Source organism: Phocoena sinus, chromosome 16 (genome assembly GCF_008692025.1).
Source record: "Phocoena sinus isolate mPhoSin1 chromosome 16, mPhoSin1.pri, whole genome shotgun sequence".
NCBI lineage: Eukaryota > Metazoa > Chordata > Mammalia > Artiodactyla > Phocoenidae > Phocoena > Phocoena sinus.
The window spans coordinates 33,050,448-33,076,960 of record NC_045778.1 but is presented as its reverse complement, the minus strand read 5'-3'; the positions used below and the strand labels follow the sequence as shown (position 1 = coordinate 33,076,960).

General features: G+C 38.5%; 1 protein-coding gene and 1 non-coding gene across 7 annotated transcripts in view; one reads left to right on the top strand and one right to left on the bottom strand.

Moving 5' to 3' along the window:
- The window catches only part of NRG3 (neuregulin 3), a 1,061,953-nt gene that overhangs the window by 142,173 nt on the left and 893,267 nt on the right, over positions 1 to 26,513 (bottom strand). The window lies entirely within an intron of this gene.
- On the top strand, positions 23,494 to 23,565 carry TRNAE-UUC. The gene has a single exon. It is a non-coding gene; the product is annotated as a tRNA-Glu (tRNA).

Sequence of the window (26,513 nt, the reverse complement as noted above, 5' to 3'; positions counted from 1 at the left end):
CAGCCAGAATGAAGATGGAAGCCACATGCTAACATGGTTGATGAGAATAAGTTAAAGATCTAAAATTCCAAGGACACTTTGTAGTGCTGTACCAGCCCCAGACTCCCTACACCTCTGTACTTCTCATCACTTCAGACAAACAAAACCCCTAGTTTACTGAAATCATTGTTTAATTGGGTGTTCTGTTACTTGCAGCTGAACAGAATTTTAACTGCTAAAAGTACAAGCACAATCTCTCATACATAGTAGGTATGCATTTGTTATGTTTTATTTGGTTGTATTTGAACCACAAACCAAAAAACAAACTACTACAGAACTCAATGATAATTTTAGATCCATGTTGCTTATAAATGGACATATTTTTTCTAGAAACTAAGTATAAGCTGTTATGCCATATTATAGGCAATTCTTCTATAATTATTTATTGTTTTATCATCTTTATATTGTGTGTATATGTGTATATGTATATGTATGTATATACATACACACACACACACATAACACCTTGCTATTATTCTTATAATCTTTAATTCCTGCTGGTTGGTCTACTTTTTCAAGTAGAGAATCTTCTACCATTGAATTTTTAGCAGTCCTTCATGAATTCACATTAAACAGCCTTCCTCTTCCAATTCTGCTTGATATTGAATAATCATCATTCAGAAATCCCTCAAAGTGAACTCTATCTGTTCCATACACATGTATTTTAATAGACCTCTGGAAGGCAGCAGCATCACCTGCTGCTATAATTACCCAAATTTCAGAATGCTGATATCGAATATCTTCTTAGCATTGTGGGCTGGATTACCTTCTCTTTCAGGGATGCTTCAAGTCTCTTCTCTTTTGAATCTTGCGCCAAGTTTGCCTGCCATCTCTTTCTTCTCTTGTAACCACAACCCATGGGTTAGAAAAAGTCCCATAAATGTTCTGCTCAATAAAGAGTGCTCATTCAAATCTTAGTGGGTTCTGCCACATAACTAAAAAGATGACTTTCAATTCTCTACGTTGTTCTGAATCTATAATCCCACCCAGGAAACAAGATGAAAATGTTAGTTGGAAATCCACCTCTCTAAGGGTAATGATGAAGTACAGAAAAACTAGAGAGTGTTTCTCAATCGTGGACTGTCAAACATCTATATTAGAATCAGCCAAAGTGCATGTAAAAATGCAAATTCTATAAGCTGTATATTTAATAAACTCTCAGGGTTATTCTTATGCACTTTCAGTTTGAGATCTACTAAATCTTCAGTGTGTGTCTGTCTTTGTGCGTGGGCCTATGGTAGCTTAAAGGTTAGACTGCATTAATATTCCATCTCAGAACTTTTTATGCTTGACCCTCACAGAAACATTCCAAGTGGATAAAACAGAACATCTACTGTCTTGTGTATTTCTCATTTCAAGCGTTTCTTTTTTCTTTTGCTAAAATATTTACACTTTTGCATGTCAACTTTTCTCTCTTGCATATTTCAAAGACCTGAGGCAAATGTTACAGTTCCTTATTCTTTTCTTGCTTCTTCCTCTTCCAAGTATATCCATTTCCCTCAAGTTCTGTCCTTCCATCAAATATTTATTAGGATGTTTAATACCATTGCTCTCTTTTTGCTTGCCCAGGCATGTTTTAATCCCCTGTGCCTTACATGTATAAGCACATTATTGACATTTTTCTATCAGCATCACAACTTATTTTGTAAATCAGCAATTCCCCGTTTTCAGTCATAATATATATGTGAGAAAGGAAATCATTTGGCTTCGTCAGGAAGACATTTATTGAGTAGGAAAATCCCAATGGACGACTGTCAGTATTTGTGGCAGCGAGAGCAATGATGCAGCTCCATCAACGTAATTTTACTCCCAGATATCAAAGGAAAGACGATAGTTAATAAGTGTTGATCACCCATTAAGCAAGTTCTGCAGTAAGCACTGTCACTTGTGTATATATAAAACTCAAAACAAGCCTGTAACACTTGAAGTTCTTTCAATTTCTAGCCTATGTTTTGGAAATTCGATAAATGGAAGTGACAGAATCTGTTATATTAACACTGCCTTAATTAACCCCTCTTTGTTCTTTTGGGGAAACATTTCCTTTATTTTGCAAAAAGTGTCTCAATTGGCTTTTTAGCTATTCTAACATAAATACAGTTCTTTATTTGAAATGGGGATTGCAAAAGATTTTTGGATCCTAGAAGATAAACTATTTGTACTACTATGTAAAAGCTTACTGAAGTTACAGACAGAATTGCATCTCTAAACTATTTGTACTACTATGTAAAAGCTTACTGAAGTTACAGACAGACTTGCATCTCTAGAGATGGTTTCTCATCTAGAGATAAGAACATCGAATCTCGACGAGGTTAAGTAAATTGCCAGTATCATATAACTGGCAAATTATAGTGTGAATTTGAACTCAAGTTTGTGATTCCAGATACATTTTGCATCTATAAGAGGTATTCAATTACTTTAGTGAGGGCAAGGTCAGAATTCAAACCCAGTCTTTTGTCTCCAGAGATTGCCCTTTTCACTGCACAGAACTCCGACTTCCCAAGAACTTCTTTATATCTGGGTAAATACACCCTGTAGCGGTACTGTGTCAACAGGGCCTAAGTGCAGAGTCCATCATTATGTATAATGAGACTTAATTAGAAAGAGGCACTAAAGGAAATGGTTTTGGAGCAAATAAACGAGGCACATAAAAAGAGTCACTCACCAGAACATATTAGCTAGCTAGCTCGCTTTTATAATTTCTGCCATTGTCTGTGATTTATTTTACTTCACCGATATGTAGAAAATGACCTAAAGTCCCAGTTATTTACGGTATTGATGGTTTTAGTTAATTTATCTGTGTCTTTATGTATGTTTCTCTACAGATCTCTTCAACCATGACAAAAGATATATTGGAAGTTTCCATTATAATTATATAATTGTATTTGTATCAAGCTGTATTTTACCTTACATATTTAGTTGCTATGTAGATATTTTTTTAATCTAATGTATTTTACCTTATATATTTAGTTGCTATGTAGATTGGTTTATATTGGTTAATGACTGGTTATCATCTTGATAAATTGTGCTCTTCTTATTACTTAGTGTTCCTCTTTATCCTGATTCATCCCATTAACCTTACCTGGCAACTTGCCTCTCATTAATACAGAGACTCTCTTTGAACTTTATGCTTTCCATTTTTTAAAAAATATATTTGAACAGTATCTCTTCCCATCCCTTTATTTTCTACGTTGTTATCATTAAAGTGTGTTGCTTTTAAAAAGTACATAGCTGTGCTTTGTTTCTATCCTTTAATGGGAGAATTCAGTTGTTCAAGTATATTTTAATAAATAATATGTTAAAGCTTTAGAATTTCTTATATTTATTATTTATTTTATACTGATAGTTTCTTTTTTCATTAGGACTTCGACAAATATGTTTCAGAGTATAATATTCTGGATGCTTGGGATATGTCAGTGAACAGAGCAGGATAAAAAAAAAAAATCCTATGTGGCAGACAGGGCTTTTTATTCATTCAAACCATCTCATTTTCCTCTTGATCACAGAAAGACTAAATTTCCCAGCCACCCTTGCAGTTAAGGGGAGCCATATTTCTGGGTTCTGGCCAGTGTAAGAAAAGGGATATATTCTAGTTCCTGGACTGTTGTTTTTTTTGTTTTTTTGTTTTGTGTGTGTGTGTGTGTGTGTGTGTGTGTGTGTGTGTGTGTGTGTGTGTGTGGTACGCGGGCCTCTCACTGCCGCGGCCTCTCCCATTGCAGAGCACAGGCTCTGGACGCGCAGGCCCAGCGGCCATGGCCCATGGGCCCAGCCGCTAGGTGGTATGTGGGATCTTCCCGGACCGGGGCACGAACCCGTGTCCCCTGCATCGGCAGGCGGACCCTCAACCACTGCACCGCCAAGGTAGCCCTCCTGGACTGTTTTAAACAATTCTCTGACAGCCCTAAAGGGAGGAACTTCTAGATGGGTTCTGATTTCCTAAATGGTTTCCCGATCTGCTCTGTGACCCTGTGGAGGCCAGCACTCGTTCCCATCCCCACCAACAAGCACAATATTTTACCATGAAAGAGAAACAAATTGTTTGTGTGTCAAGTAGTATAAACTTTGATTTAGTTTGTTATAGTGATAGTTTGGTATGTGTGACATATACCAACTTGGCTAGGCTACAGTGCCCAGTTATTTAATCAAACACTAATCTAGCTGTTGCTATAAATGTACTTGTAGATGTGGTTGACGTCTGCAATCAGAGGGCTTTATGTAAAGAAGATTATCCTCAATAAGGTGGATGGGCCTCATCCCACAGTTGGCTGAAGGCCTTAAAAGCAAAAGCTGAGATTTCCTGCAAAAGGAAAAATTCTTCAAGACTGCAGCATCAGCTCCTGCCTAAATTTCCCATCTGACAGCCTGCCCTACAGATTTCAGACTTGCCAGTCTCCACAGTAACATGAGCCATTTCCCTTAAATAAATCTCAAAAAAATGTATATATAAATTAGAAATGATTATATAATAAATGTTACATACATGTATGCAATTCTATTAACTATATAGAAACAGAAGAAACAGACAAACAGAACCAGTAGGGGATATATCCGTATCTATATTTATATCTATCCTCCTATTATTTCTAGATATTCAGTGATTTTCAAATCTCACTTTTTAAGCTGGCTGGAGATAGTGAATCTAACAGAGGATGCTAAGGCCCTGTGTGGAATAATATATATTCTGTTTCCCCATATATCTGGGGGTTCTGTTTCTCTGTAGAACCCTGACTGATACAGATTTTGGTATCAGGAACTGGGTGTTAGTTTCTTAGGGCAGCTGTAACAAATTATTATAAACTGGGCGGCTTAAAACAATAGAAATGTATTCTTTCACAGGTCTAGAGGTTACAAGTCCAAAATTAAGGTGTTGATAGGGTCACGGTCCCTCCAAAGGCTTTAGGAAATACTCCTTCCTTGTCTTTTCTAGTTTCTGTTGCCAGCAATCCTTGGCATTCCATGATTTGTGGCTGTATAACTCCAATCTCTGCCTCTCCTATCACATGGACTTCTTCTCGTGTCTGCTTTGTATCTCCAAACCTGTTTCTCCTTATGAGGCTGCTGGTCATTGGATTTGAGGTCTACCCTAATCCTGTATAACTTCATCTTAACTTGATTACATCTGCAAAGATTTTATTTCTAAACAAGGTTACAGTTACAGGTACCAGAGCTTCAACAAGTCTTTTGGGGGGACACGATTCAACCCATAACAACATAGCCATTAGCATAATCTGATTAACACAGAAACAGAGAGCAGGCTTGCTCCTATATACTTAAGCGATCTTCAACCCTCATCATTTTAAGCTGGCTGGAGGTACAGGATCCAACAGAGGACACTTAGGCCCCAAATGGAACACACAGCCCTTAATGACACAAGAGAAAAATAAACTCTTGTTGTGTTAATCCACTGAGATTTGGGGTTTACGGCAGTTAGAATATCCCCTTTAATAACTCTGGAGTTGTGCCTTTTGCATTCTAAAAGGGCAAGATATAAAGTGAACAAAAGACAAAAGCAAATCATATACCCTGCTTTATCAAACCTGGGACACTACTGATTGCAAATGCTGACATAATTTAAACCCCCAAGTAAATGATCTATTATCGATCGTAAGAAATAGTCACATTTTAGAGATGTTAAAGTATATATTTAAAAACATGTGTGTGTGTAAACATGTGTATTAGAGCGGATGGACTGAGGGTATGATACAATGTGATAAGTGCAAGGGGAAACAAAGTAGAGAAAGAGGGATGAGGATGGCCTAGGTGGGATAGGGAGGGGTTATAATCTCATTAGGCCATGGAGGTGCCTCAGTGAAAAGACAGCCACCTAAGCACGGCTTGAAGGAAGGAAGGAAGGAAGGGAGGTGGCTATGTGTATATCTGAGGGAAGACTTTGTCTTTTTTTTTTGCCAGTTTCCTACAGTTACTATCTGGCCCTTTACAGAAAGATTTGCCAACGCTGTTGGCCTAAGTACTGTACTCCAGTTAGTAAATTTGTTTTTCATATAGGTATAGGCTAACAATTCTGAAATCCTTTATGTGCATATTAGAAATAAACATATAAGTAAATGTGCCGAAGATAACAAATCTATGTTTTTCATTGTTGGAGAAAGAAGTTATGAATAAGGAAAGGGGGGGAGGCTAGAATGAATAGTAGGACCTTGGACTGGAATTGGAGAAATCAGTATGAACTCAATACTTCTAACATATAAATACAGGTAGGTACAAATAAGCATATACAGTGGTGTTTGGAAGGATGTTCGCTAATTCTTTTAAAATACTTATAACTGAGTTGTAGGATTTGGAGTGAGATTTACTTTTGTCTTTATATATATATACACACACACACACACACACACACACACACACACACACACACACACATATATACATTTCCATATACATATGTTTATAATTTTACATATATATGATTAAATTTCATAATAACTATAGATAATCTTTTTAAGCTTCTGTTTATTTTCCAAATTTTACACAATGAACACACACTGAGATTTTAAGCAGAAAATCCTATGAAAGTCTTCAATCTGCATTTATCTTGTGGACTAATTGCAGAAGTTTAACGTATGGCATCTAGCTTCTAAGCGGTGATAAAATGTCAGTTTATTAAAAACTCCGTTTTCCTGACCTAAGAAGTATTGTTACTAGCTGAATATTAAAACATCTTATTCTCGTTCTAAGAAAAAATGGTAATCTTCTCAGAGATCATGTTATAGATTTGACTAATTATAACTCAAGTTTCAAATATTTGCTAATGCAAATCCTAATATAACTTTCACTTTGGATGAGCTCAGTGATTAGGCAAAATATGTAGAATATAAAGAAAAATGTTATTTTTGCTAAAAGAGAGATTAAATGCATCCAGTGCTAGGGCATTAATGAAGTAAATATACAAAAATGTTTTATTTTATACACTTTAGTGTTGCTTTTTTAAAAAACTGTATGAAAAACAAATTAATGATCAGATATGTGGTAAGATGCGATATGTCTTTTATCTCAATTTTCTACTCTGCACCAACTTCTCTAAATCTGTTGAGCATGAATCTGTCATCATGAAATAGACAGATGCTCCCTAACTCTCATTTCAATCTAAAGATGTGGACATCAACTGTCACACACTATAAGATGTTTGAAAATGCCCACTTTGAATGTCATCATGAATGCTGCCAAATCTCTTCTTTCTGTCTCTGTGGAAGTTCCCTAGGGAAATACTGAACTAGCAGGTATATAACTTAATATACTTGGACATTCCTGTGTCTATGAAATCTAGCCAATCTCTGTCATCGTCTGGTTCTGTGAAGAGTAAAATGAAGGAGGGAGACCATAAGATCTCTGTGGCTCTGCGATGCTGGGAAAAATGCGAATCATTTAGAGCCAAGACATTAATCCAGGTATTCTGACTCCAGGTGGGCATCCTTCTTTTTTTTTTTTTTTTTTTTAATCTCCTCATTCCCTTTCCTTTGATAATATTTGATGCTTAACATTCTCCTATACTCAATTCAAAGCCTGAATTTTTAATATGAAAGTTTAAAAGAAACGGACATAGAATACAACAAACATGGGTATGGAGGGTGTTATCCTGGGATGGGCTGATTCTGCTCAGAGACAATCCAGGTATATGAAATTGACTGTCTCCCCTGCCTGGGAGTGTGGCGGGGACTGAGAGTTGCTTGCTGAACGTCTTTGCACAATCTTACATCAAGACCATATCTTTGCTCTGATACGCGAGAGTGTGCGAAATGTTGTTTCTGACTGTAACTACCAAAGGTAGCGTCAGGAAGTCAGAGGAAAGTGACCGTGATGATGGAAGACTCCAAATTTCAGAACAAGTTGGATCCCTGAGAAAAACTGACAGCCTCCTCCTGCTGAAAATCCCTCTTAATAACCGATCAGACTAGTTTTTAAAACCCTTAACACCTCTTGAAGTACAGTAAGAACAAACTGAAGGTGGAAATTATAGCTCCAAACAACCAGAGGAGAATTTCAAAACATGGGAGTGGCCCCACTTGGGTTTTTAACACAAGCAGCCTGATGCAGCTGGGGCCCGAGCAAAAAATGACCACGCCGATAATGGGAATAGTGCAGTGGGGCAGCTGGCAGGAACCCGACCTGGGTGGGGTGGGGGGTGGGGTAGCAGTAGTCTCCATGGGAGTACACCTTGGGACCAAGGTCAGAGAAAGAAAAAGGCCGATGACCAGAAAAGGACTCAGTATTAGTCTCACCAGCACGCAGCTTAGTAATTTAAGTCTTCCAGCTACAAAACTAAATTGCTATGTGTTCCAGGGCAGGGCTGAAGATAGAGGAAGAAATCACTGGGCTCAGTTTTAGGAACTGTCAGAGCTGAGACCACCAAAGGAGGCACAGCCTGAGAGCCCAGGGCTCTCCTTCATGATAGCATAGCTCTCTCTTACTTCCCGTTGGAGCAAACTCACAAGGCTGTAATCATAATTGATGATCTGGGCATGGTATACCCAGGGCAACAGAAGTACCAATTTGTACTCGCTGACCTATGCTTTTTTAAAAACAAAAGGTGCTGTATATCACACAAAGGAACAGACAAAATAATTGGCTTTATTATTTTTCACAACTTGGCTTCACCTCCATTCTCCAGTGTGAAGTGGATTGAAGGACAGGAATATTAAACCAGCTGTATTTTTTCTCTTCAAAAAATACACTCAAATTTCAGCATATCACTCCTTCCAAACAACTTAATTTGGAGAAAAGGGAACAGCTAAAAGATCAAAAATGGAATATTCTGAAAAATCTTACAATGTATATGCCATGGCACATAATGTTTTAAGAACCATCGAGGTGTTACACCCGGGCATGGCAGGGTTAACTGCAGTGGTGCATCAGTGGGCACGGAGACCTTTGGACTTGGAACTAGACTGGTGCTGAGGGTTTAACTGCAGCTGGTGCTGATGGCCACCCAGGAGGGCAGGTGGAACATGGGTTGCAGAAAGTAGAGTGTTATTAGGCAACTGGTGGGAGGCCAGGCAAGCAGTTGGCCTCAGAGAAGCCCAAACAGGTGGGCAGATGGAATACAGCTAGAAGCAGCATGATTGAGAGATCCAGGCTGACAGCAATGTTAGTAGCATCTGTCAGTGGACAACAGTACCCTACCTGGGTACTGGATCTGGGTCACGGTTAAGACTCCTTAACTTTGTAGGGTTGACAGGAACAAAATAGCACCTCAGGCCTAAAACAGAACAGAATGAATAGAATGCTATATAGACGTGTTGAAGTTCCATACTAAAAAGAGAGTGTGAGAATAGCTGAGAATTACTAGACGACATGGCTGGAGGGCCTAGCAAACGTCTCTAAATTATTAGGCATTCGATACATTTTAGTTTCCTTCCTGACTCCCTTACCTCAATAGTAACATACCAGATTAAAGGTCAAGGAAAACTTTAGAATGAAGAGCATCTCCTTGTTAACAGAGTGGTATCCCTGATGTCCAAGTAACCCAGCTACCAGAGAGTTCTAATGGAACATGTCCACGGTGCATTAAGTGAAAAAGATCCTCGACAAGGAGACCAGGGAAAGGGGAAAATGGTCTCCTTGGATTTGTGTGTGAGCCACTCACACCCCCCACCCCACTGGCACACACACGAACAGTTACATACCTACATTTTTATTTCTGTCTGGCCTTAACATGACGTCTTCAACCCTTTCTCACATCACTAAATATATTTTTCAAATGCATAATTTTATCATGATAGAGTAATATTCCATGATGTGGCTACACAGTTATTTATAGAAACAACCCCTCTCACTGTATAATTTTGAAAGAGTTGCTGTAATAAATAACCGTGCAACGTTACTACACCTTTGCATATAACCCAGCATGGGGGTTACTGAGTCATAAATATAGACTCCTTTAAGATTGCCATATATTAATATTGCTATATATTGCCCATCTGTATTCCAAAGAAGTTATGCCAGTTGGTACTCCTGCCACTAACAGCATCTTGAGGACAATAAATTTCAGTTGGGTTTAAGGGAAACAGGATGCTTGGGCTGATCAGCAATGAGAAGGAGGGATATTTAGGCTGAAATGATTTCAGTGATGTGTTTGAGACCTTGGCCCAAGGTCCCAGTTGAGGCACTGCTAAGTAAGTCTCTATCTCCACAGACTAGCTCCCCCCAGGTTAGGCTGATGGAGGGTCAGGGTATATGCATCTTTGGCAGGGCCATATTTTAGTAGAATTTAATTTTTTTAAACATCCCCAATGGTAGTAATCCAAATTTACACATTTCTAACAGAATGTTCCTTCTAAAACTCTCCAGCACCTGCTCCTATCAATGTACTACAAAGGGAGAAAATAGGAGCTATCAGGCAACATCTAGAAGGCAAGCCTTCTTGAGCATCAGATAGGAAATAAAACAATTTGGATGCCCACAGGTGAAAATAGGTCCCCTCTTAAAGAAAAAAACAAAAAGCTCCCAGGGACGGGGCAGGGCCATAAATGTGAGTCTTGAGCCTAGATGTATGACAAGAAATAAGCAATGGGTTCTATGGCTAACACAGAGGCATTCAAATTCTATTTGTTTTGCAAACACTGTTCCAGTCAAATAGAATATATCAGCAGGTGGAGTCAGCCCAAGGACTCAGCCATTTGCAATTTCTGTCAGAGATTTGAATGCAGTTGTGGATTTGCTCTGTTACAGTCTTTTTTCTGACTCTTCATTTCCCTTAATTTGAACGATACCATAGCTTTAGGGACCAACTTTCACATGACAGTTTGCTTAAATGGATCCCTTCAACTCCCTTTAAGGAATTACTTTAATTTTTGTGGCAACACAAACTGGTACATTTCAAAACAGAATACAGCATCAAATGAGGCTCTGCAATTACAAAAGATCCTCATGTACGGATACATTATCTTTTCTGAGCACCGTAACACTTACAGGTGGATAATATTATATTTATAGGTGAGGGATAAATAAATAAAATAAAAATGCTATTTAGCATGTGGCTTGCAACTCGTAACTTCTAACTCCAAATTTTCTAAACTCTCGGGTTGTCACTTGCCCCTGCATCTTGAAATATAGTTCACAAATACATTTAGATTCCTTCTATGGCTTCCACTGGAACTAAATATTGAGCTACTACCCTAGAAGGGAAAAATACTTTATTAATTCTGTTGGTTAAAGTTCAATATCCTAGACTTAGTTTTGGACAGCTCTAGCTCCATTAGATGTTAGTGGAAACTACAAGAGAAATGGGTCTGTAGACTAAGAAGTTTTAGAAACCCCAGGGTTGATGCAAAGTTAAATGGTTTCTTACTATAGGACGATTCTGAGTTTCTAATATTTTAATGTGATGTGTGACTCTCAAAATAGAAGAGCTTCCAGTTTCTGCCTCATCTACAATTCAAAAACAAGTCATGGAATAAAAATGGGAAAATACCATGTTGACATTAATGCCACCTTTACTTTGACCAAAGATCACCATTAGGTAGTATGAAACTCAGCTGTCTAATGTGAAATGCAAGCACGTTTGTGGGTCTGTGGATTGGGGAGTTGGTTTTATTTATGGCCACCTGCTCCCACTTGTCTACCTAGAGGTGAATCCCCACCTGGCTGGGCACAGTGGTCACTCCTTTCCTAGAAACTTGGCACAGCCTTAGAGACAAACCAACCAAAATGCCGTCTTTGACTACCTTTGAGATTAGGATAATTTATTAACTAGGAAGTAGCCGGTTCTGTCAAAGTCATTAATTACGGTCAATGTTAGCTGTAATCACACAACCAAAGAAAAACTTATGGATCTTGAGGTATTAATCTCTAGGTGACTCCCAGACTCCAAAATATAACCCAAACCAATCCCTCTTAGCTATCTGCCGACCTGTCATCCGGCAGTTGTTTCTCAGCTTCTCAAACCACGGCTCAAATATCTCTAATAGTTCCCTAGTCCTTACCAAGTCAACACTGCGTACTTCAACTTGGCTTCAAGGCTAACCGTCATTTGACTCCAATTTACCTGCTCAGCTATAGAGTCTGTCATGCCCCCAAAATATCTAATCAGTCAGGCTGGTCTTACTGCATCGCTAAGGCTTTGATTATGTTCTTCCCCCAACCTGGAATCCATTGTCTTCTCTCTGATTGTACAAATCCCAAATTAAACTTCTTACAGAAAATCATTTCTGAGTATTCCAGACCCAGTTTGGGAGGTAAGTAAATGGTGACACAAGAAGTTGTTCAATTATTTGTTCAAGCTCAGAAACCAGACACATGGCAAAGGCTGCAGGGCTGGAATCCAGGGCTGCAGAGCTCCAAAATCCTGCTCTCTCCCTCTGCACTGTGCTTCTCTCAGGTCCGTCTTTTAAAAAGTCACTAGAGTTACAGTCACTGAAAATTGTGTAAGACTTTCTCAACAATGAAGGGCATCAAGAAACTGTACATAAAAGGCAAGAAAAAAACTGAATCTGAAATCCTATTATCAGGGAAATCATGAGCACATGCTGAAAATCTAAAACTCTGCAGTACACAGCCTCAAACTTAAAAAAAAAACCAACTTACTAAAAAAAAAAATCTCATTTTCTCTATAGAACTGTACCGCAAGACAAATCTTCACCTATGGGGGAACTGTTTATTAAATGTATTCCTGTCATGTTCTGCAGAGTGTCAGTGCCCTTCACTTCCTATCAAACGCTCAGCATAGTAGCCCCAAGACTGTCATCTGAAGAGACAGGGAAGAACCTCGGTTATGTTGGTGTCTGATTTAATTTTATTCCTCTGCCAGTTAAATTTTGTGGCTGTTTTCCCCTTAGATAACTGCTCACAGTCTTATTTTGCAGCCTCATACAAGCTTTCATGATTTGGAAGATTCACATTTCACTCAAGTGAGAAATCTTACCTGCGATTTAAAAAATTGAGTAATGGAAAAATTCAAACTGATGTCTGTGAATATTAGAAGATTCACATTCTTATAAGGGCAAAAGTTATGATAACCTCACATTTACTCTAGATCCTGGAAACCAGATGAAAAAAAACATCCATGCACCTACTCTAAAAACAGAGGATAAAAGAGCACCCAGGAAGGGAGGTAAGGTCTGGCCACTTTACCAGCCATGGGGCTTAGGACACATGGCTTAATCTCTCTAGCCCATGTCCCAATCCAATGTCAGAAAATACTAATGGGTACGTATATCTCATTTGGTTTTGGATTTCTAAATGACAATGAACTCTGTACATTCCTAGCAGGATTTTTTCCATAAACAAATATATTTCATAAAAGCTTCTTTTGATAATGCTTGCTCTGCCCAAGGCTTGTCTAGGCTGTTCCCTCTCCTGGCTGTACCAATGACCCTGGCCAACTCTGGTTGGTCTAGGAGCAGCTTCTGCAGAAGACAGCCAGTCTTCTCCCTAGCAAAGGGGGCACAGAGTTCCAGCGGAATTGTCCAGTAACACTCCTTCACAGGGAGGCAGAGAGGTGATGGGACAGAATCTAAAATACACTTTAAAAGAACCCACGCAAAGAATTAAAAAACTCAAAGAAAACACAGGACAATATTGACAGTGGTTATCCTTGCACAGTGACACTATTGGTAATGTATTAAGTTTATAATGATATATTTAAATTCGATGAAACAAAGGGGCTCCCATAAAATTACTTTTAATAGAAAAATATGAACTACTTTATTTTTTATTTCTCTTGTTTAAATTGACTCTGGGAGCTCTTTTGCTATTTGAACCTATTATATCTCTGCTTCAAGTGAATTAACTACTGTTTTGGTTTCAGGGCAAGGTCAAATTGATTTATGAAAGCTATTCTGAGATTTTGTTTTTAAATCTTTCAAAGCATCAGAAATAGCAGAATTATCACAGATACGGACAAATAGTTACCATTAAATTTTAAAATCCACATTCTGCTTCAGAACAAGGATTTCCTTTTATTTCCACAACCACTAAAATACCTTACAGGATCTCTCCCTTGGGTTATTCCTCCCAATGGAGCTGAAGGATGTGGGCAGCCCATGCTGCCCAAGCAGCGCTTGGATATATCCCTTCCTAGGAGTTAGCTGCTCAGGGCCAGGTCCTCACTCAATATGAGAAAGACTTGCCTCTGACTCCCAGGGCTTTAATGTCTGCAAATGAGTGAAAGCCGAGGCATATTTATCTTTGGGTTGCTTTCTAATAACTAGATGTTGTCACAACTTTATGAAAAAAGCTGCATGCCCTTTTTCTCCTCTGCCCCCACTCACAAATGTCTTTCAGTAACTCGCACACATTTTAACAGTATTAAGCCACCCTGGAAAACACTCAAGCAGTTTGCTGTAAGAACTACGTCGCAGGGCAGGGAGTGGTCAGGTTTGGATCCTAGACAAGGTTTTGTTGCTAATTCATCTGCAACTTAGGGCCAGGGCCAGTTGCCACCCTCCTTTGAGACTCAGTTTCCTTTTATGTTAAGTGAGAGCATAGGCTAGTTGATTACAGTATGTTTTATATCAAACTGTCTATGATTATGAGTTCCTAATGCTTGACAAAGCTTGGAATAACTAATCAAACTTTAAGTTAGATATATAAATGCAAAAATACTCAATTTCAGTAAACTGTTGACCAAATCCTGCCCTCTCTTGCCCTTTTCCCTTTAGACTTTCTGAGCATAAATCTCACTCCATGTTTCAACACAATAAGCTAAAATATCTCCAAAGTGACACTCAAGCTGCAAACATCAAGACCACATGATGTATGTGAAATATACTAATAGGGTTTTCTTTTTAAATAAATAAGCAGAAATCCACTCCCTATTGCAATTAGCATATAAGAAGTAAGCAATTTTACAGCCTGGACCAACAAGATTGTGTTCATTTTTCATATAACAGACTCATCTTTATAACATTTAATTATATGTTACATAATAATAACTGCTATGGAAAATGTATTATCTTTCCCCTGCTGCAATACATAAATAAACAGATATGTAACTTGATCCGATGACATGTTTTGAACATTGACTTGCCTGTGATTTGATCTCTGTGATTGAAAACCTTCTTCTATAGAATAATGTAGTCTTTGGAGCAAAGTGGGTGGCATAGACTGAATGTTTGTATTCCCCTAATATTCATATGTTAAATCCTTAACACCCAAGGTATTGGTATTAAGAGATGGGCCCTTGGGAGGTGATTAGGACACCAGGGCAGTGCCCTCATGAACGGGATTAGTGTCCTTATAAAAGAGACATCAGAAAACTCCCGTTCCTTCTGCCATGCAGGTGAGGACATAGAGTAAAGAAGGCTGTCTTTGAACCAGAGAGCAGGCTTTCATCAGACACCTAATCTGCTGGTGCCTTGATCTTGGACTTCTCAGCCTCTAGAACCATGAGAAATAAATTTCTGTTGTTTATAACCCACCCAGTCTGTGGTATTTTTGTTATACTAGTCTGAATGGACTAAGACAGTGGGGAATGGAGAAGTCTTCCCTTGCCAGTCCACTAGGGAGCTTCTATTCTCCAGGCCTCCCTTCCCTTGGGAGGGATGCCAGACCTCAGAAATCTACCAGGGACAACTGTGCTTATAGTTTCCACAATGTTCCCAATCATCATATTTTATTTTCATATTTATGAGTCAACTATCTGATTCCTGGGAAACAAACTTGAACTCTGTAGGAGATTTATTGGGGAGTGAACTTGGGAATGATACCTGTAAGGACTGGGGCAAACAGGACTGGGCAGAGGCAGAAATTATCTTAAAATGGATCACGGATCTAAATGTAACAAATAAAACTCTTAGAAAAAAAACATAGTAGCAAATCTTTATGGGAGTAAATCTTGGGTTAGCCAACAGTTTCTCAGACATGAAACCAAAAGTATAAGCAACAAAATTTTAAAGAAGATCAAAATTTTAAAAGTTTGCACTTCAGAAACATCATCAAGAAATTAAAAGAAGCCACAGAACAGGAGAAAATATTTTTAAATCATATATCTGATGAGGGATCTGTATGCAGAATACATCAAGAATTACAATTCAACAATAAAAAGACTCCAATTAAAACTAAAAAAAATAGGGGGATTTGGTTCCAGATGGCGGAGTAGAAGGACGTGTTCTTACTCCCTCTTGTGAGAGCACTGGAATCACAACTAACTGCTAAATAATCATCAAAAGAAAGACACTGGAATTTACAAAAAAGATACCCCACATCCAAAGACAAAGGAGAAGCCACAATGAGACGGTAGGAGGGGCGCAAGCGCAATAAAATCAAATCCCATGACTGCTGGGTGGGTGACTCACAAACTGGAGGATACTTATACCACAGAAGCCCACCCACTGAAGTGAAGGTTCTGAGCCCCACGTCAGGCTTCCCAACCTGGGGGTCCAGCAACAGGAGGAGGAATTCCTAGAGAATCAGACTTTGAAGGCTAACAGGATTTGATTGCAGGACTTCACAGGACTGGGGGAAACAGAGACTCCACTCCTGGAGGGCACACACAAAGTAGTGTGCTCATCGGGACCCAGGGGAAGGAGCAGTGACCCAATAGGAGACTGAACCAGACCTAAGGGCTAGTGTTGGAGGGTCTCCTGCAGAGGTGGAGGGTGGCTGTGTCTCACCGTGAGGACAAGGATACTGGCAGCAGAAGTTCTGGGAAGTACTCCTTGGCGTGAGACGTCCCAGACACTGCCATGAGCCCCACCAAAGAGCCCAGGTAGGCTCCAGGGTTGGGTCGCCTCAGACCAAACAACCAACAGGGAGGGAACGAACCCCACCCATCAGGAGACAAGCAGATTAAAGTTTTACTGAGCTCTGCCCACTAGAGCAACAGCCAGCTATACTCACCACTAGTCCCTCCCATCAGGAAACTTGAACAAGCCTCTTAGATAGCCTCATCCATCACAGGGCAGACAACAGAAGCAAGAAGAACTACAATCCTGCAGCCTGTGGAACAAAAACCACATTCACAGAGAGATAGACAAGATGAAAAGGAAGAGGACTATGTACCAGATGAAGGAACAAGATAAAACACCAGAAAACCAACTAAATGAAGAGGAGATATGGAATCTTCCAGAAAAAGAATTCAGAATAACGATAGTGAAGATGATCCAGGACCTCGGAAAAGAATGGAGGCAAAGATGGAGAAGATGCAAGAAATGTTTAACAAAGACCTAGAAGAATTAAAGAACAAACAGAGGTGAACAGTACAATAATTGAAATGAAAAATACACCAGAAGGAATCAATAGCAGAATAACTGAGGCAGAAGAATGGATACGTGACTTAGAAGACAAAATGGTGGAATTCACTGCTGTGGAACAGAATAAAGAAAAAAGAATGAAAAGAAATGAAGACAGCTTAAGAGACCTCTGGGACAACATTAAATGCAACAAAATTCACATTATAAGGGTCCCAGAAGGAGAAGACAGAGAGGAAGGACCCGAGAAAATATTTGAAGAGATTATAGTCAAAAACTTCACTAACATGGGAAAGGAAATAGCCACCCAAGTTCAAGAAGCGCAGAGTCCCAGGCAGGATAAACCCAAGGAGAAACAAGCAAAGACACATAGTAATCAAACTGACAAAAATTAAAGACAAAGAAACATTATTGAAAGTAACAAGGGAAAAATGACAAATAGCATACAAGGGAATTCCCATAAGGTTAACAGCTGATTTCTCAGCAGAAACTCTACAAGGCAGAAGGGAGTGGCATGATATATTTAAAGTGATGAAAGGGAAGAAACTACAATGAAGATTACTCTACCCAGCAAGGATTTCATTCAGATTCCATGGAGAAATCAAAAGCTTTAGAGACAAGCAAAAGCTAGGAGAATTCAGCACCATCAAACCAGCTTTACAACAAATGCTAAAGGAACTTCTCTAAGTGGGAAACACAAGAGAAGAAAAGTACCTACAAAAACAAAATCAAAACAATTAAGAAAATGGTAATAGGAACATACATATCAATAAGTACCTTAAACGTGAATGGATTAAATACTCCAACCAAAAGACACAGGCTCACTGAATGGATACAAAAACAAGACCCATATAAATGTTGTCTACAAGCGACCCACCTCAGACCTAGGGACACATACAGATTGATACTGAGGGGATGGAAAAAGATATCCCATGCAAATGGAAAGCAACAGAAAGCTGGAGGAGCAATACTTATATAAGATAAAATAGATTTTAAAATAAAGAATGCTACAGGAGACAAGGAAAGACACTACATAATGATCAAGGGATCAATCCAAGAAGAAGATATAACAATTATAAATATATATGCACCCAACATAGGAGCACCTCAATACATAAGGCAACTGTTAACAGCTAGAAAAGAGGAAATCGACAGTAATACAATAATAGTGGGGTACTTTAACACCTCACTTACACCAAACGACACATAATCCAAACAGAAAATTAATAAGGAAACACAAACTTTAAATGACACAATAGACCAGAGAGATTTAATTGGTATTTATAGGATATTCCATTCAAAAACAGCAGATTACACTTTCTTCTCAAGTGCCCACGGAACATCCTCCAGGATAGATCACATCTTGGGTCACAAATCAAGCTTCAGTAAATATAAGAAAACTGAAATCAAAACAAGCGTCTTTTCTGACCACAACTCTATGAAATTAGAAATGAATTACAGGGAAAAAAACGTAAAAAACACAAACACATGGAGGTAAAACAATACATTATTAAGTAACCAAGAGATCACTGAGGAAATCAAAAAATACCTACAGACAAATGACAATGAAAACACAATGATCCAAAACCTATGGGATGCAGCAAAAGCAGTTCTAAGAGGGAAGTTTATAGCAATACAATCCTACCTCAAGAAACAACAGACATCTCAAATAAACAATCTAACCTTACACCTAAAGGAACTAGAGAAAGAAGAACAAAAAAAAACCCAAACTTAGCAGAAGGAAAGCGATGATAAAGATCAGAGTGGAAATAAATGAAATAGAAACAAAGAAAACAATAGCAAAGATCAATAAAGCTAAAAGCTGGGTCTTTGAAAAGATAAACAAAATTGACAAACCATTATCTGGACTCATCAAGAAAAAGAGGGAGAGGACTCAAATCAATAAAATGAGAAATGAAAAAGGAGAAGTTACAACAGACATCGCAGAAATACAAACCACCCGGAAAGACTACTACAAACAACTCTATGCCAATAAAACTGACAACCTGGAAGAAATGGACAAATTCTTAGAAAGGTATAACCTTCCACGACTGAACCAGGAAGAAATAGAAAATATGAGCAGAGGTCTTCCCTGGTGGCACAGTGGTTGAGAGTCCACCTGCCGATGCAGGGGACACGGGTTTGTGCCCTGGTCCGGGAAGATCCTACATGCCATGGAGTGGCTGGGCCCGTGAGCCATGGCCGCTGGGCCTGTGCGTCCGGAGCCTGTGCTGCACAACGGGAGAGGCCGCAGCAGTGGGAGGCCCGCATACCGCAAAAAACAAAAAAAAGAAAATATGAACAGACCAATCACAAGTAATGAAATTGAAACTGTGATTAAAAATCTTCCAATAAACAAAAGTCTAGGCCCAGATGGCTTCACAGGTGAATTCTATCAAAAATTCAGAGATGAGCTAACACCCATCCTTCTCAAACTCTTCCAAAAAATTGCAGAGGAATTTTATGAGGCCACCATCACCCTGATACCAAAAAACAGACAAATATATTACAAAAAAAGAAAATTAGAGACCAATATCACGCATGAACATAGATACAAAAATCCTCAACAAAATACCAGCAAACAGCATCTAACAACACATTAAAGGGATCATACACCATCATCAAGTGGGATTTATCCCAGGGATGCAACGATTCTTCAATATACACAAATCAGTCAACGTGATACACCATATTAACAAATTGAAGAAGAAAAACCATATGATCACCTCAGTAGATGCAGAAAAGGCTTTTGACAAAATTCAACACGGATTTATGATAAAAACTCTCCAGAAAGTGGGCATAGAGGAAACCTACCTCAACATGATAAAGGCCATATATGACAAACCCACAGCAAACATCATTCTCAATGGTGAAAAACTGAAAACATTTCCTCTAAGATCAGGAACAAGACAAGGATGTCCATTCTCACCACTATTATTCAAAATAGTTTTGGAAGTCCTAGCCTCGGCAATCAGAGAAGAAAAAGAAATAAAAGGAATACAGTTTGGAAAAGAAGAAGTAAAACTGTCACTGTTTGCAGATGACATGATACTTATACATAGAGAATCCTAAAGATGCCACCAGAAAACTACTAGAGCTATTCAATGAATTTGGTAAAGTTGCAGGATACAAAATTAATGCACAGAAATCTCTAGCAGTCCTATACACTAATGATGAAAAATCTGAAAGAGAAATTAAGGAAACACCCCCATTTACCATTGCAACAAAAACAATAAATTATAAAATACCTAGGAATAAACCTACCTAGGGAGACAAAAGACCTGTATGCAAAAAACTATAAGACACTGATGAAACAAATTAAAGATGATACAAACAGATGGAGAGATATACCATGTTCTTGGATTGGAAGAATCAGTATTGTGATAATGACTATACTACCCAAACAATCTACAGATTCAATGCAATCCCTGTCAAATTACCAACGGCATTTTTTACAGAACTAGAACAAAAATCTTAAAATTTGTATGGAAACACAAAAGACCCTGAATAGCCAAAGAGGTCTTGAGGGAAAAAAATGGAGCTGGAGGAATCAGACTCTGTGACTTCAGACTATACTACAAACCTACATTAATCAAGACAATATGGTCTGGGGCTTCCCTGGTGGCGCAGTGGTTGAGAGTCTGCCTGCCAATGCAGGGGACACAGGTTCGAGCCCTGGTCTGGGAAGATCCCACATGCCGTGGAGCCACTAGGCCCGTGAGCCACAACTACTGAGCCTGCACGTTTGGAGCTTGTGCTCTGCAACAAGAGAGGCCGCGAGAGTGAGAGGCCCGCACACCACAATGAAGAGTGGCCCCCGCTCGCCACAACTGGAGAAACCCCTCGCACAGAAACGAAGACCCAACACAGCCAAAACTAAATAAATAAATTAAAAAAAAAAAGACAATATGGTCTGGCACAAAAACAGAAACATAGATCAATGGAACAGGATAGAAAGCCCAGATATAAACCCACGCACCTATGGTCAACTGATCTATGACAAAGGAGGCAAGGATATACAATGGAGCAAAGACAGTCTCTTCAATAAGTGGTGCTGGGAAAACTGGACAGCTACATGTAAAAAAATGAAATTAGAACACTCCCTAACACCATACACAAAAATAAACTCAAAATGGATTAAAGACCTAAATGTAAGGCTAGACACTATTAAACTCTTAGAAGAAAACATAGGAAGAGGACTCTTTGACATAAATCACAGCAAGATCTTTTTTGGTTCACCTCCTAGAGTAATGGAAATAAAAACAAAAATAAACAAATGGGACCTAACGAAACTTAAAAGCTTTTGCAAAGCAAAGAAACTACAAACAAGATGAAAACACAGTCCTCAGAATGGGAGAAAATATTTGCAAATGAATCAATGGACAAAGGATTAATCTCCAAAATATATAAACAGCTCATGTAGCTCAATATTAAGAAAACAAACAACCCAATCCCAAAATGGGCAGAAGACCTAAATAGACATTTCTCCAAAGAAGACATATAGATGGCCAAGAAGCGCATGAAAACCTGCTCAACATCACTAATTATTAGAGAAATGCAAATCAAAACTACAACGAGGTATCACCTCACACCAGTTAGAATGGGCATCATCAGAAAATCTACAAACAACAAATGCTGGAGAGGGTGTGGAGAAAAGGGAACCTTCTTGCACTGTTGGTAGGAATGTAAATTGATACAGCCACTATGGAAAACAGTATGGAAGTTCCTTAAAAAACTAAAAATAGAATTACCATATGACCCAGCAATCCCACTACTGGGCATATACCCAGAGAAAACCATAATTCAAAAAGACACATGCACCCCAATGTTCATTGCAGCACTATTTACAATAGCCAGATATACAAGCAACCTAAATGCCCATCGACAGATGAATGGATAAAGAAGTTGTGGTACATATATACAATGGAATATTACTCAGCCATAAAAAGGAACGAAACTGGGTCACTTGTAGAGACGTGGATGAATCTAGAGACTGTCATACAGAGTGAAGTAAGTCAGAAAGAGAAAAACAAGTATCGTATATTAACACATATATGTGTAACCTAGAAAAATGGTACAGATGAACTGGTTTGCAGGGCAGAAATTGAGACACAGATGTAGAGAACAAACATATCACCAGGGTGGGTAGTGGTAGGGTGTTGGTGTTGGTGTGATGAACTGGGAGATTGGGATTGACATGTATACACTAATATGTATAAAATGGATAACTAATAAGAACCTGCTGTATAAAAAATATTAATAAAATTCAAAAAAATATTTGAAGTGACATTTCTCCATAGAATATATAGAAATGTAGATATGCAATAAGCACACGAAACAAACGCTGAATATCATTAATTATTAGGGAAATACAAATCAAAATCACAATGAGACACTACTTCACCCTCACTAGGATCATTAGAACCAAAAAGACAGATAACAGCAGGTGTTAATGAAGGTATGGAAAAGTTGGAACCATCATACCTGGTTCCACAACCTGGTTCCACAACGGCAACCTGGTTGTGGTGCTCAGGTATGGACCCTTGTCACTCCCGGGGCAGGCTTTCCTCCTGGACCCTCTTCTGAGCATGTCCTGATAGCTTTCCATTATAGGTCCAGACTGTCCTAGTCTCCATGAGGCACAGATGTTTCTACCAGTTCTCTTACTTCTCAAGGGACCGTGAAAACCTTTATATTTGGTCCTGCAGGTCTCTGTTGACTCATCTGTCTGCAGGGAAACCAAAGCCACAGCTATGGTTCTGGGATTTAAGTCGGCTTTTTACAAGCCTATATGGCAAGCGGGAAAACAAGTAGCAGTCCGTCTTTTCACCAAGTTTCAGAAAAGCCATTGTTTGCATCAGAAAAGAAAGCAGAAGAATCTAGTATACTTAAGTGTCAGTATTTTTATGTATTTTCTCATATTTTAGCCTCACAACAATGATGAGTGTTAAGTTGGTAATGTTTCCATTTTTGAATGGGAAGACATAGTTAGGGAAGCTAAATGACTTTCCCAGTTCTCTGCAGGTATTAAATGTGCTACTGCAATTCTAACTTGGGATTCTCAGACTCCCAGATTTCCATTCTGTGTATGATGCAGGGCTGGATTTCTAAACAAACCTACCTATAATAATCACCTGTTGTGCTTATTAAGAATAGAGATTCCCAGGATTATTATCCAAAACAGATTCAGCAAGTCTTGGGAGTGGGCCCAGGAATCTGTGATTTTTTTTCAAGTTAAGTGTAGGAACACTTCCTTCAACCAGACCAAGATGCTGTCTTTTACCTTCTGGTTCAAAAATCTTTTCTAGGGAATTCCCTGATGGTCCAGTGGTTAGGACTTGGCACTTTCACTACCAGGGCCCGGGTTCAATCCCTGGTCGGGGAGCTAAGATCCTGCAAGCCACGCAGCCAAAAAAAAAATCGTTTCTAAATCTTGAAGCAGAGGCAAGATGATGTTGGAAGCAGTGTGCAGTATGATTCGGAGAAATAAGTAATCAGCAGCAAAGAGATTCCTTCAGAGAACCTTTCTAGCAAGGAGTGGAGAGGAAATGAGGTCTTGCACTTAAGGAAGGTTGGTGGAGCTGGAAAGGGGGCAGTAGGAGGACATACTATAGGGCAGATGGATGACATGATAGGACAAACGGGGCAGCTAGTATATGTCTCCTTTGCTCAGGTGAGTTCTGAGGGCATTGGGACTGTGATGGTGCTTGGAATAAAATTAGGTCATGACACAAAGAATGGAAAAGGGAGAGGAAATAAGTGCCTTGCTTGAAGAAGACAGTAGAATCAAAGTCATTTTTAAGATTTTCTCAGTCACTGAAAGTATTATAAAATTGCTTCTCTTCTTAACGTGCGTCAAAAAAACTTTTTGATATTGTAGCTGCAACGAACTGAAGCAAAACAATAACACAAAGCTAAATCGAAGCAAGGGAAGACTCTTCTCATTTTATCATCTTGATCTATTCTCTAATGAGAAGTCACCAAAAAAAGATTAAAGGAGAGGTCACCATTTATTTAGGATAAAGAAATGTATGCTGATGGTTGATGTCTTGAGCTACTTAATAAAATGAACTCAAATGTGGAGGAGGCATCAACACTCAGAAATAGCTTGTTTCTTGTAATAAGTAGAGAACAGGCAATAGATAGTGGAGAATACTTAACTGGTAATACTTCTTCTATCCTGGATGTTATTCGTATAATTGAAATGTTTTAAAGAACTTTGACTTAGATAAAGAAATAATTTCAATTGATTAGGGAAAAATTTAAGGGCTACATTGAACTAAACATCAACTTATCTGTTTAGCTTGCTAGATAAATTCTGAAGACAGTAATTTCAGTTCTCAGACTCTATAGGAAGTAGATGGTATAAATATGAGACATCTAGTTATAAAATGTGCAGGGAAACAATTGTGAGGCAATTAAAGTCTAATGTAAAGGCAAAAGTCCCACTGCAACTATGAAGAGAAAGGAGAATAGAAAAAAAAAAAAGCTAAAGCTTATTAAGTATCTAGTATATGCCAGACAATGTGATGAATTTTATCTCATCTAATCTTCATAGCAATGATGAGAGAGAGATATTCACAAAGGGGCAACTAAGCCTTAGAGTTTGTAACTTGTCCATACTGGAAAGTAATAACAGGTAAACCAAGATTCTAGGACATCCATCTGATGTTACGTGACATCAACTCTTCAAATAGAACCATTCCACTCTTCTCTCTGCTATTCAAAACTCTCCTCGATCTTAGTTGTTCAAAACCCTCCTCAATTTTAGTTCTTAGCTGTAGCACTCACCTTAATATTCTCAAAACCATCCTCTAACTAGACTGATGTCCTGTGTGCATTCCTAGACCTGCCCCACCTTTGTGCACAGAATTTCTCCAACTCTCAAGGTTCAGTTCTGTACACCCTTCCCTAAAACAGCAGCCAGGGCACTGCTGCCTTCATCAAATGCTCCCTCCCCTTCATCCATGGATGGCCCTTTTCACTAAAGACCTCATTTGCCAGTTGCAGTACTTGACCTCAGCCTGGGAATTCACTTTCCACACTACTTTGTGTTTTCTAAATCTTGCCATTGCTGGAAATGCTAAGCAATAACAAAGCCTTATATAACTTCTTCTTTCCTACAGAACTCAGTACAGGACCCAGAGTAAAATATTTTCCATTATTAGCACAAACAACAATAGTTACAACCATTACTTCAGAATTTATAGTGATTCCATCTCTGTTGTCTCATCTGTTTTAATACACACTTCATTAAATACTCATAAGAAACTTGGATAAATATATATATTATTATATTTTAATGTAAGTATTATACTATAAAATAATAGATACTTCCTTCATGTATTCTTAAAGAAACAGAGAGGATATAAGTGTTAGCATCAGGTCACACTGTTGGGAAATCGTGCCTGTCTTTAGTGTCTCACTTAGACTTGACACTCTATATTTGTGTGATGAATGAGTAAATGAACAAGCTAGAATTTAAATTAGGTTTTTTAATTCCAAACTTTGTACCACACCATTCAGAATGATCTGTTTGACAGTATATGCTTGTTTATGTTTTCCGCATAAAACCTCATTCCAGTGTGGTTTACACCGCTCTGGCTTTGCAGCATCTCACAATAAGTTCCAGTGAATACCAAACTCATTAGCTGAGTCAGAGAGAGAAAACAATACCTACCCTAATTTTAATAGGACTAAATTCTCCATTAATGATAATAAAAAAGTTAATGGTGACTTCAAACAAGGCTGAGCTTGAAAATTTGGTAGTCTGAGTGATCCTAATTATAAAAGATTTCTTAATTATGTTTTTTAAAACTTTTCATAAAGACATTATCATGATTACTTAGGATAAAAAAAAAAAATCATGGAAATATATCCACTTTCTTCAAAGTAAATGAATGACATGTAGTTAGAGCAGGTCAACAAAAACTCCAAAGCAAAAATTGAATTTCAAATAGATTTGGAGGGACAATCAGATGTGTTTAACATTTAGAGCACTAAGCTGGTCTGGGGGAGCCTGCTTTTCTGAAGAGTGGGTGGGTCCGGACAAAGCAGGATGAGATGACGCAGGTTGAAGGAGAGTGGGAGTTGCTGTACAGTTTCCTCTTCATTAGAATTAGAAGCATTCAGATAGATCTGTTCAGCTCAGAAATTTATAGATAACAATGGCTAGAGGATATTAATTTGAAGTTTTATGCTGAGAAAAAATTTAAAGACTCCCTATAAAATACAGCATATGCATATAAGTATACTTTAAAATTAAAAGAAAGATGTAAATCAAGAGTTGTATCTTTGGTCTGGTCTCAGGGTCCAGACCTTTCTTGAGAAGGA